This window comes from Eptatretus burgeri, chromosome 12, assembly GCF_056783735.1.
Source record: "Eptatretus burgeri isolate ZD-2024b chromosome 12, Ebu_testis_v1, whole genome shotgun sequence".
NCBI lineage: Eukaryota > Metazoa > Chordata > Myxini > Myxiniformes > Myxinidae > Eptatretus > Eptatretus burgeri.
In genome coordinates this window covers 49,130,366-49,142,865 of record NC_140972.1, presented here as the reverse complement: position 1 = coordinate 49,142,865, position 12,500 = coordinate 49,130,366, and the positions used below count along the sequence as shown (strand labels likewise).

Genomic DNA, 12,500 nt, shown 5'->3' with positions numbered 1-12,500 from the left:
ACATATATATACATACATACATATATATACATACATACATATATATACATACATACATATATATACATACATGCATATATATACAAAAATGCATATATATACATACATGCATATATATATATATACATATACATATGTATACATATACATATATATACATATACATATATATATATATATATATATATATATATATATATATATATATATACATATCTTCTTCTTCTTCTTTCGGCTGCTCCCGTTAGGGGTCGCCACAGCGGATCATCCATGATGCAGATCATCCATGATGATCCGCATAGTGATTTGGCACATGTTTTACACCGGATGCCCTTCCTGACGCAACCCTGGTCGCCTCTTACGACACAGGGATATGGTACACCTATTTTAACCGGGGTATACACCGGCCCAGTATACTGGTACTCATTTCGCCGACCTCGGAAGGATGACAGGCTGAGTCAACCCCCTGGTGTATTAATTCAGTGGCTCAACGGGGCTTGAACTCAGGACCTCTTGGATCCCAAGCCGCTGCCCTAACCACTGCGCCAACACCAGGCTCATATATATACATATATATATATATATATATATATATATATATATATATATATATATATATATATATATATATATATATATATATATATTGTTACGGATTCGCGCCCGCCGGCGTGCTGACGGCCACGTAACTCGAATCGCGGCACGTCGCCCACCGGACGGACAATCCAGTCGTGACCCTCTCGGACTAACGCCGGGAACCAGTCACGGGTGGACCTTTCGGTCTCACCGCGATCGAGCCAATCAGCCCCCGCGTGGGATAGGGTTGCTCGCCAAATTCGACCTACCCAAGTACCCACACGGAGGGTAGACCGGGCGATCGCACCTCGCCGCAGGTCGACTTCGGACACGGGCCACTTAAGCGACCCGTTCCGTACTATCGGGATAACCGAGCGGTGTTATTCGTCGACCTCGACGGTTCGATTAATTATCGGGCGTATTCAGCCCACTACCAACCCTTTACGTGAAGCAAGATGAGGATTCAATGAAAGAAATGACGAAGCGAAGCGGGGAACAGTTCAACACAAAGCACATTTATTCGCGCTGAACGGAAAGCACACATATTCAATTCCACCAAAAGCACATAGAAAAGGAAAAGAAACACAATGCAAATTTTACACAAAAAGCAAATGCGACAATGCAGATCTAATACCGATTACGCGAGCACACGGCAACACTTATACAATTTTACTTCACAGACGGTGCCGACAACACACATTCCCAAAAACAAAAGAAAAGAGAACCCTCAAGGATGAGGTGGGCCTGAGGCCGAGACCAGGTCGGGCCTACCCGTCTGGTGATGAGACGCGGAGCGGCGATGGTGCCTCAACTCCGCGGGCCTCGCGGACAGTGTCTGGTAGGGGGTGGGAAAGGGGCCCCCTTGGTCGCACTATCTCAGCGCGGGGGGAAACAGGAGGGGGTTGCTGATGCTCGGGGTATAGAGGATTTCCACTCTGCCTCGAGTCCCGCGACGAGCGTCTCCACCTCGGCCAGGTCGCGCCGTCGGCCTCCCTGGTGTGCAGCTCCCTGCACGACGCGAGCACCCCCTCGTCTGCCCTCGCCGCCTCTCCACAGCTCCGTCCCCTTTTGCTCCGACTCCAACGCACACGACGACGACCAACTCCTTCTTGCTTCTTCTTCCCAACCAATTATTTTGGTTGGTACCCACAAGCGGCGCAAGAACGGTGGCGATGCGACGGTTACGAGGTGTGACGTGAAGCGGCGCCGCGGTGGGTGGTTGATGTTGTGGTTGGTGGTAACAATGGCGGTTGGTCCAAAATAAAGATAGTAAAAGAAAAACGGCTATCCTGAAGAGTCGCAGCATGCATGAATGACATGTATTCCCACTAGACAACGGGTTTGGGCCTAACTACACATATACTTACCGAGATATCTCACCTAAGGGACCTGAATGGTGGTTTGCGAATTTGGTAACCACAACACTACCCCCTCCCCTTTTTACAGACTCGTCCCGAGTCGTCAAATTTTCGTGTGCCATCATGTGTAGTTTTCCCCTAGTACATTTTACCTACGGATCCCTGAGTGCGACATTCATGGTATTCGTGTCCCCAAAATAAATAACCTGAGGGCTGCGTAACTACCTAAACAAACTCACTCACACGGACGACTTAAATAAAATTGCCGGCGCTAGGACAAACATGCCGGGGGCGCACTCATATTTACAGTACATCTTAACCTTAACTTACAAATTTTACACTAAACCATGGTCCAGGATCATTGAACTCTGCAAAAAGAAAGCAGTTAGCAGGGAGCCAGGCTGCTCGCATGCAGTCTCTGGCTCAAACAATGCAGGTTACAGGGAACGTGGCTGGCTGCTCACACGCAGTCCAAGGCCTTCCTTTTTGAACGGAACGCAGTGAACCACAACGGTGCATGGGCTGCACAAACGCAGTCTCCGTGCCAGCTCAAGTGGCACACGTAATGAACACAACGGATGGATGGATGAATGGTTTGAATTGAACTCAGTGAACCACAACGGTGCATGGGCTGCACAAATGCAGTCTCCGTGCCAGCTCAAGTGGCACACGCAATGAGCACAACGAATGGATGCATGAACATAAACACGGTGCACGGGCCGCCACTGCAGGCCCGTGTTGTAGCTGCCAACGGGGCAGTTCTCGCAGCTTGCAAACTGTTGCCTTGATCCTGGCGCACATGGCAATGAACAGAGGGGGGGGGCAAAGCAAAAATTTAACGGGGCTGGTGAACATGGGCAGTGGGCATGGCATGGCAAAGGCAGCAGGCAAACACAGCCCGCAGAAGAAGAAGGCCGCTGCAGGCAAACACAGCCGGCAGATGAACTGGCCGGCACAGGCCTTGAAGTACCACAGCTGTAGATGAAGTGGCCGGCACAGGCCTTGCAGCAAAACAGCCAGCCGGCAGATGAAGTGGGCCGGCACAGGCCTTGCAGCACAGCAGCTGCAGACGATCCAGCCGGCACAGGCCTTGCAGCACAGCAGCTGCAGATGAAGTTGGCCAGCCTTTGCCGTTCCGTGGAGGTTGGTCGAGGGAGTGCGGTGGTGCTGGCCACTTGGAAGGCGGGCTACTTGTCTCCCTCCCACCTATCGCCTTTGCCTGTCACTGTACATACCCACTCCCTTAATTTGTCAAACCCCAATTTAGCCCCAACTTATTTTTTTTTATTTTTATGTCTACTTCCCCTCTATAAATCGTCCCCTAACCCCCTTTATCGTCTTTGTTCGGCTAACCTATCCTGTCACCTAGCCTACTCCCAACCCCTACGTTCCCTTCCCGGAGGGGAATAAGGGAGAGCTAACGTCCTGTGTCGAGGCCCAACAAAGCCTCAGAATGGCCTCCCCAGAGTTCGGCGATCTATAACCAAAGTGGGTCCAGCGGCCCACAACGACAGCGAGGGGATGGATGGTGCGGAGGGGTACATCTCCTAATCTACCCTAACCATTTAACTGTTAAACTACCCCGGGGCTTTCAACAAGCGCCTCTCGCTTAAACTATTGGTTCTAACAACCCAGATTCCCGTCGCCTGTGTTGGTGTCCTCACAATTTCGGGCCTCGCCCCCCAATTTTCGCTCCGTGCCCTCACACGGTCTCCTGGCTGGGACACGTGGCTCCCTTTGGCAGGCACGACCCTCTGCCGAATCTCCCGCTATGGCACCCCCGGGCACTACACTGCCTCCGAGCCTACCAGCTCCCTAAACACCGGGGAGTGCCCCCCATGGCACCTCCCCTGAAACGCACACGTGGCAGGCTGGCTTCCCAGGCCCCTTTCCGAGGGTCACCCTTGCCCACAACACTGCCCACGCGGCTAATGGCACCCCGGGCCCCCGCACCAAGCAGGCGCACCCGTGCCCACTACGCTATCCCGGCCCCCCATGGGCCCTTGGCCTACCACGGCCGACTAGCCTGGTGCCCGGGGTACCCACTCAGCGATACTCACCTTTCGCAGCCACGCTCCCAAGCCCGTCAACAGGGCTCCTGCACCCCTCCAAATGGGTTTCGAGCCTACATTCCCACCAACAGCAAAACGACCTCCATTTTTGTTAATTTGACTAACCCCCTAACTCACTCTACACTGACCCCGGGGTCCCTTGGGCGGGAGTCACTCCTCCCCCCAATCACTCATCGCACCATGCATTCCCCATTCGCTCCACTCACACAGACCCGCTGGCCTCACTCACTCACCAAGCACATGCCTCACAACTCACCAACTCTTCAACACACACACCGCTGAACTCTGCCATCCTCCTAACTACATCCCCTAACTAACTCGTGCTCCCACGTCGTCCCTTAAACGACAGCACGTTCCTTTTAACACTACGTAGCTAAACTACGTCCCCTCTTCACATCCACAAGTCTGTCACTGTCTCCAAATAATCCCATATTCCATTTTCCCAACCTAAATCTGACTAATAATCCCTCTAACTAATCCATTCCACGGACTCCATGAGGACTTACCCCTGCCCCATGAAGTCGGTCTAACTAAGCTAACCCTTCCCCCTAACTAGTTTCCATCCTGTGCCCTGGAATCCTGTGCACCCGAAAGTGAGGCTTGTTTTTTTGTTTTTTTTTTTCCATGCGCAGCACCTGCGCGGCAACTCAGAGCTCGCGCACTTTACACCTGCCCGTGACGTCATGCAGCTGCACGTGTACCTCGTCCCTCCTTGGACGGTACCATCCGGCCGGGATACCCCTCCTGCCGGATTCCAACCACACGTGCAGCCATGACGTCACCGTGCGCATAAAAAAAAAACACAAGCCCCACGTCTCGAGGGGTTCCCCACGCGAACACATGTGCTTTGCCCGTTGGAGCTTAACACACACGATCGCGTGGAGAACCCGTCCGGTCGAAATCCATTTACCTGCCTAAACTTTGTCCGTCCGCGGGATCGGCAAATCCACCGCGTGCGTTTCCGGACCGGGACTTCACTCTCGCAAGCGAGCACGTGGCGGTCTCGTGCGTTGCACAGCACGAACCGCGTGCTCACTGCTGGGTGAACCCGGCACGGTCCCCGAAACAACTACAGCCGCTACTCGGCTTTCGTTTCTCCCATGTCGCCGTCGTCGCCATTCGACCCACGCACACCTGCGTGTTACGACGCACACACTCCACTCCATTATATTCACACCGGGAGACGCGGCTGCGTGCTCCCGCATGCCCACCGACATCTCCCTCACATACCGCTCTCTCACACACACGGTCTCCCTTGCACAAACCATACCACTCACACGTGGTGCTCCATTCACTCGCGCGGGGGCACTCACCCGCGGTGCCTCACTCACACACACGGTCTCCCTTGCACAAACCATACCACTCACATGTGGTGCTCCATTCACTCGCGCGGGGGAACTCACCCGCGGTGCCTCACTCACACACACGGTCTCCCTTGCACAAACCATACCACTCACACGTGGTGCTCCATTCACTCGCGCGGGGGCACTCACCCGCGGTGCCTCACTCACACACGGTGCCTCACCCCCACACGCGAGGGCACTCACCCGCGGTCCCTCATCCACACTGGCCGTTTCATCCACACACACGGCCTCTTCCACACACGGTGCCTCATCCACACGCGGCGTGCTGGGAAGCACGTACTCTGGCACCATCGCCACCACACCACTCACACACGGGGTCGCACTCACGCCTTGCACCACACACACAGGGACAACCACACTGGGGATTTGTGTCCCCACAAGGGTCTCCGGGGCCTCTAAACCCCCCAAGCTCTCCAAGCACCCGTTCACAGCACTCGTCCCCTCAACCTCGCAAAGCACGACCGAACTCACCTGGTCGTGACTTGCCTCAAGGGGGAATCCTCCCTCCCCTCGTTCCTGGAGGAGGCCATCCAGCTGCTCGCACTGGGTCCCTAGACGCTCCGCGAGCTCACCCCCATCATCCTCCACTACCTCCGTGTGTGTGTGCGCGTCACTTACCCCGTCTTCATCGTGTTTATTGGTCTCTGCTTCTTTCTGGCGTCTTTCCCTTATCTTTATGTAGGTCAACCTTGCTTTCTCTTTAAGTCGCTCCCGTCCTTCCCTGTTTTTCACTCCTTGCTCTTTCACGATCTCCGCGTACCTCATCCTTGCTCTCCGTATTAATTGTTCTTTTCTCTCCCTCGCAATTACTTTCACCTCGTCTCTTGTCTCCCGAATTACTTTTTCCTTACCCGCCTCCACCGCGGGCCTGTCAGCCGTTGCACCCCCTTCCAGCTCGTTTGCTCCCACACGTGGAGTCGCCATTCCCAGCTCCCTGGTCACGGCCTTCATGCCCGCCTGCAGGCATCGGCCCATGTTCTGCGTCTCACCCCGGAGCTTTTTCATTTCTTCCTTCATGTTTGCTTCCATTCCGCTCATTTGCTTGTTCATGCCTTTTATTTCGTTTGTGTTTCTATCCATCTTTTCGTTCATTTTGTCTATTTCGGCATTCCAGTAATCCAGTTTGTCATTTATGCTCTGCGCGAGTTCCATAATCTGCCGCATTGTCACCTGCCCTGGCCACTCCCACTGACTACATTTAGTGGTGGAGTTATAATAAAAAAACCGACCAGATGAACGGCATCGATGCCTTTCCCAACCTTCTGGTACGGGTTTCTCTTGCACGGTGATCTCGTCCTGAGCCATGGATTCTACATTACTACACATATACATTATCCACCCGGCACCCGCTCGCCTTGAGACGCCATCTTGCTTCTCTTAAAGGGTTAATTTGAATCGCTCGTAATTTGGAGGGAATCGGGGGTCGCTTCTCTCACCCCTGGACCGATTCCCGTGAATTTAATTGGAGACAGGACAGCCCGTTTTCCTGTTCTCCGATACCAGTGCCGCGAGGAGGGTGATGGATTTGTATCGCACGACCTGACACCAGTGTTGCGGATTCGCGCCCGCCGGCGTGCTGACGGCCACGTAACTCGAATCGCGGCACGTCGCCCACCGGACGGACAATCCAGTCGTGACCCTCTCGGACTAACGCCGGGAACCAGTCACGGGTGGACCTTTCGGTCTCACCGCGATCGAGCCAATCAGCCCCCGCGTGGGATAGGGTTGCTCGCCAAATTCGACCTACCTAAGTACCCACACGGAGGGTAGACCGGGCGATCGCACCTCGCCGCAGGTCGACTTCGGACACGGGCCACTTAAGCGACCCGTTCCGTACTATCGGGATAACCGAGCGGTGTTATTCGTCGACCTCGACGGTTCGATTAATTATCGGGCGTATTCAGCCCACTACCAACCCTTTACGTGAAGCAAGATGAGGATTCAATGAAAGAAATGACGAAGCGAAGCGGGGAACAGTTCAACACAAAGCACATTTATTCGCGCTGAACGGAAAGCACACATATTCAATTCCACCAAAAGCACATAGAAAAGGAAAAGAAACACAATGCAAATTTTACACAAAAAGCAAATGCGACAATGCAGATCTAATACCGATTACGCGAGCACACGGCAACACTTATACAATTTTACTTCACAGACGGCGCCGACAACACACATTCCCAAAAACAAAAGAAAAGAGAACCCTCAAGGATGAGGTGGGCCTGAGGCCGAGACCGGGTCAGGCCTACCCGTCTGGTGATGAGACGCGGAGCGGCGATGGTGCCTCAACTCCGCGGGCCTCGCGGACAGTGTCTGGTAGGGGGTGGGAAAGGGGCCCCCTTGGTCGCACTATCTCAGCGCGGGGGGAAACAGGAGGGGGTTGCTGATGCTCAGGGTATAGAGGATTTCCACTCTGCCTCGAGTCCCGCGACGAGCGTCTCCACCTCGGCCAGGTCGCGCCGTCGGCCTCCCTGGTGTGCAGCTCCCTGCACGACGCGAGCACCCCCTCGTCTGCCCTCGCCGCCTCTCCACAGCTCCGTCCCCTTTTGCTCCGACTCCAACGCACACGACGACGACCAACTCCTTCTTGCTTCTTCTTCCCAACTCCACCGCCCGCGAAGTCTTAACTCTCTATCCACTTGACTGACGAACGCGGTCGCTCATATAAGCCCCGTGGCTTCGCTCTCTCATCTTTGACCCCCTCCCTTCGACCTTTCACCTCGCTCCCCATTGGCCCGAGAAAAAGTGGGCGTGAATGCTTTTTGATCCATAAATTTGCATATAGCGATCGCCCTCCAACGCCCTGGAGGCGGGGCCAAATCGCCCCTCGCTCACCGATTGGACGGCACAAAAGTGGGCGTGTGTCGTTTTTGATCCGTTTTTGAAGTGGAAAATCCGTGGTTTTGTACACGCTGTTCGGCGCGCGCCCTGCACGAGTCCAACACCGGTACCCACAAGCGGCGCAAGAACGGTGGCGATGCGACGGTTGCGAGGTGTGACGTGAAGCGGCGCCGCGGTGGGTGGTTGATGTTGTGGTTGGTGGTAACAATGGCGGTTGGTCCAAAATAAAGATAGTAAAAGAAAAACGGCTATCCTGAAGAGTCGCAGCACGCATGAATGACATGTATTCCCACTAGACAACGGGTTTGGGCCTAACTACACATATACTTACCGAGATATCTCACCTAAGGGACCTGAATGGTGGTTTGCGAATTTGGTAACCACAACAATATATATACACACACACACACATATATATACAGACATATATATATATATATATATATATATATATATATATATATATATATATATATATATATATACATATATATACATATATATATATATATATACATATATATACATATATATATATATATACATATATATATATATATATATATACACATATATATATACATATATATATATACATATATATATATATATATATACATATATATATATATATATATATATACATATATATACATATACATACATATATATATATATATACATATATATATATACATATATATATATACATACATATATATACATACATATATACATATACATATATACATATATATACATATATATATACATAAATATATATACATATATATATACATACATATATATACATATATATATACATACATATATATACATATATATATATATACATACATATATATACATATATATATATACATACATATATATATATATATACATATACATACATATATATACATATATATATATATATATATATACATACATATATATATATATATACATATATATATATATATATATATATATATATATATATACACATATATATATATATATATATATATATATATATATATATATATATATATATACATATATACATATATACATATATACATACATACATACATACATATATACATATATACATACATATATACATATATACATATATATATATATATATATATATATATATATATATATACTAATTTGAGCAGGCCCAGTTAAATTCTTGGAAAGCCTGACAATTCCCATAAATCGCAGATGCAACACCCTCTTACCCCCTTTTTATTAGCAAAGGAAGAATTTCCTTTCACACACCAACAGCAAAGGTCAACAAGTGGCCCAGAGGGTATTGGCAACCCCATGACCATTCCAATTATGCCAAGGGGAGGCAATAGTTTTCTTGGTACAACGTTTAAAAGCTGCATTATTTGAAGTTGAACTGCACGTTCTTTGGAAGGCGTGCAAGTTCGCCACATCGGTGTTTTTGGCTTCGATCTTCGATAATTAGGAGCAAATTAATTTGCTTTATCCATTCATGTTTTGCAAACAGCAAGCTCTATCAAAATATAACAGGGCTTGTCAGAATAGCAGGGTTGCTTCCGCATCACAGGAATCAAGTCTCGGACAACCGTTACAATAAAGATGAGCCATCACATTGTGAACAAGAGAAAGAGCAATCAGAGAATGCAGACCCTCACCAGGACTTGTTTTGTGTGGTGTGTTGTATACTGGTGTGTTACATTAATAAGAGACATAACTAGAACTGCCACTTTATAACTGCTGGCAGCGATGACCGGGTACCAAGACATCCCACTATGCTGCAAGCCCACGTTGATTGGACACATGACCCTGACCCATGACGTTTTTTTATCATTATTCAATTGAATTTAGAATGAGATTAAAATAAATTCAATTTAAATCAAATGGAAGACCCAATATAGGTACAGTCCTGCAATGGAGTAATTAGAAGGAACCCGAACAAGCAAAAAGCAAAGATGGAGTCATCAGGAGGAACCTGGATAGGATTTGCATTTCAGCTGCTACTTCTCTATCCTCAAACCCATCCAGGCACAGCCAAGTGAGCCCTATTCAAAAAATAAAAATAAAAACCCACATCAAAATATGTAATAATTCTGACTGCCAACTGTTCTGAATTGTCCAATGTGTCCAATCATGTGTGTCCAATGTGTCCAAGACCATGTGTCCAATGTGTCCAATCATGTGTGCAATCAAGTTGAAATTTAAAATATGTATTGCCCATCACGAGATCACAATTGTGAAGTTTCACATCGATTGATTAAGCGGTTCCAGAGGAAACATTAAATATTTTCTTAAATCCAATATGGCTGCCAAACCATGTGACATCAATTATTCCTTAACAACCTTGTACACACATGCCTTGGGGAACATTTCGGTGAAGTATCCCCTCGATCTGTCCAGCTGTTCTGGAGAAGATTTCATATGTTTTCGGGTAAATACAATATGGATACCAAACCATGTGACCTATGACATCATGTGTGTGAACCTTTTGTTCCTCATGGATAGGCGGTCATATGTGTAATGTTTTGCCTCAATCTGTTTAGCCATTTCAGAGAAGATTTTTGAAGGTTTAAAAAAACAAAGAAAAAAACAATACAGCTGCCAAATCACATGACCGATAAGATCAAAAATATTTTGTGGACCATTTTATCCTGAGATGACCCTTAAAAATGTTCAAACTGATCGGATGTGGCATTCTACATATGCAATTATGACATCATAATGGGAATTTTATAAATACCTCCTTCGTTGTTAACCTTGGGACTATGTTGACCTTTTGGTCCATGTTGACCTCAAAAATAATTGGTGGATGAATTCAGTGACCTGAAATATAAATCCTCTTCAAACTTCAAGTCAATCGGATGAAAATTGAGGATTTTAGAAATCTCATCTAAGTTGTTGACCTTTGGCCTATGTTGACCTTTTGATCTCAAAAACAGTAGGCTTCTTCCTTACGACAAACTCGACCATGTGTTTAAGTTTCGTTAAGATTGGTTTAAAATTGTGATCTGCAAGCGACAAACAGACAGACAGACAGACAGACACGCCAGTAGGCGGCCATGGGTCGCCGAGCATCCGATGACCTTCGACCCCTGATCTGAGTTAATCTAGTACTAAGTACTTACGAAATTGCAATCGAATCGGTTAACCCGTGTATGAGCAAGGGGGCTTTGAATGGTCATTTTGACTGAACAATGCAGTCATTGACCTTTGACCCCTGACCGAGCCGAGATAGGTCAATGTGTCCTGAAGCAAAGTTGTAGTACTCATTGAGTACGATGTACCTATGAACTTTCATTTGTATCGGTTAATCCGTGTAGGAGCAAGGGTGCCTTGAATGGTAATTTTGCCTGAAAAAAAATGCACTTATTGACCTTTGACCCCTGACCCACTCAAGATAGGTTATTATGCAAATGAGCAAATTTGTAGTACTCATTACGGTCTATAAGCATGTAAAGATTCATTCGATTCGGTTCAACCGTCTTGGAGCTAGTGTACTTTGAATTTTCAGCGGGAATGCTCAAAGGCCCTCGGACACCCAAGTTGAGAGGGTTACCATTTGGAAACTATAAGATATAGAAAAAAATGGATGTCATATAGCGGATAGAGAATCACCTTAAGATTATGCATACCAAATCTCATCGAGTTCCATCTACTAATAACTACTCGGTATCAATTTGAATGAAAAGTACCGAAAATGCGGTTTGATATCGGAAATCCCCAAAGTTCGAGGAGGTGCTGTGGATGAACAAAGATATAAATCGAAAATCCAGCTCGATCGTTTGTGCACAATGTATTCCAGACGATTAGTGTGAATTTTCATGACCATCCGACCATAACCCCAGGAGGAGTAGCATTTGGCGCGAAGGCACCTCCAGCTCTCGCATATTATCGATTTTTGCCCTTTGACCCCTGACCTAAGAAATATCGGTCAATATGTCCTGAGGCGAAGTTGTAGTCCTCAATGCGTGCTATGAACCTGCAAAGTTTCATTCGGATCGATGCACTCACCTGGTCGCTAGAGGGCCTTCAATTTTCGCCAATTTTCAGGCATACCCCATTTGTAGGGGGCGCTGCGGGTAAACTATTCCATATATCACAAAAAAACGGAATATATTTGGTAGAGCATCACCTGTAGATGATGCATGCCAAATTTCATAAGCCTACGTGGGATAATGGCTTTCGGAATTGATTTCGCGTGAACGGTACCGATTTTGAAGGTTTTTCGGCTGTTGCTGGGGAACCAAAGCGTCCCTAGCAACCATCACAAT

General features: G+C 47.9%; 1 protein-coding gene across 5 annotated transcripts in view; it reads right to left on the bottom strand.

Moving 5' to 3' along the window:
* The window catches only part of LOC147015576 (casein kinase I), a 128,540-nt gene that overhangs the window by 22,224 nt on the left and 93,816 nt on the right, over window positions 1-12,500 (bottom strand). The window lies entirely within an intron of this gene.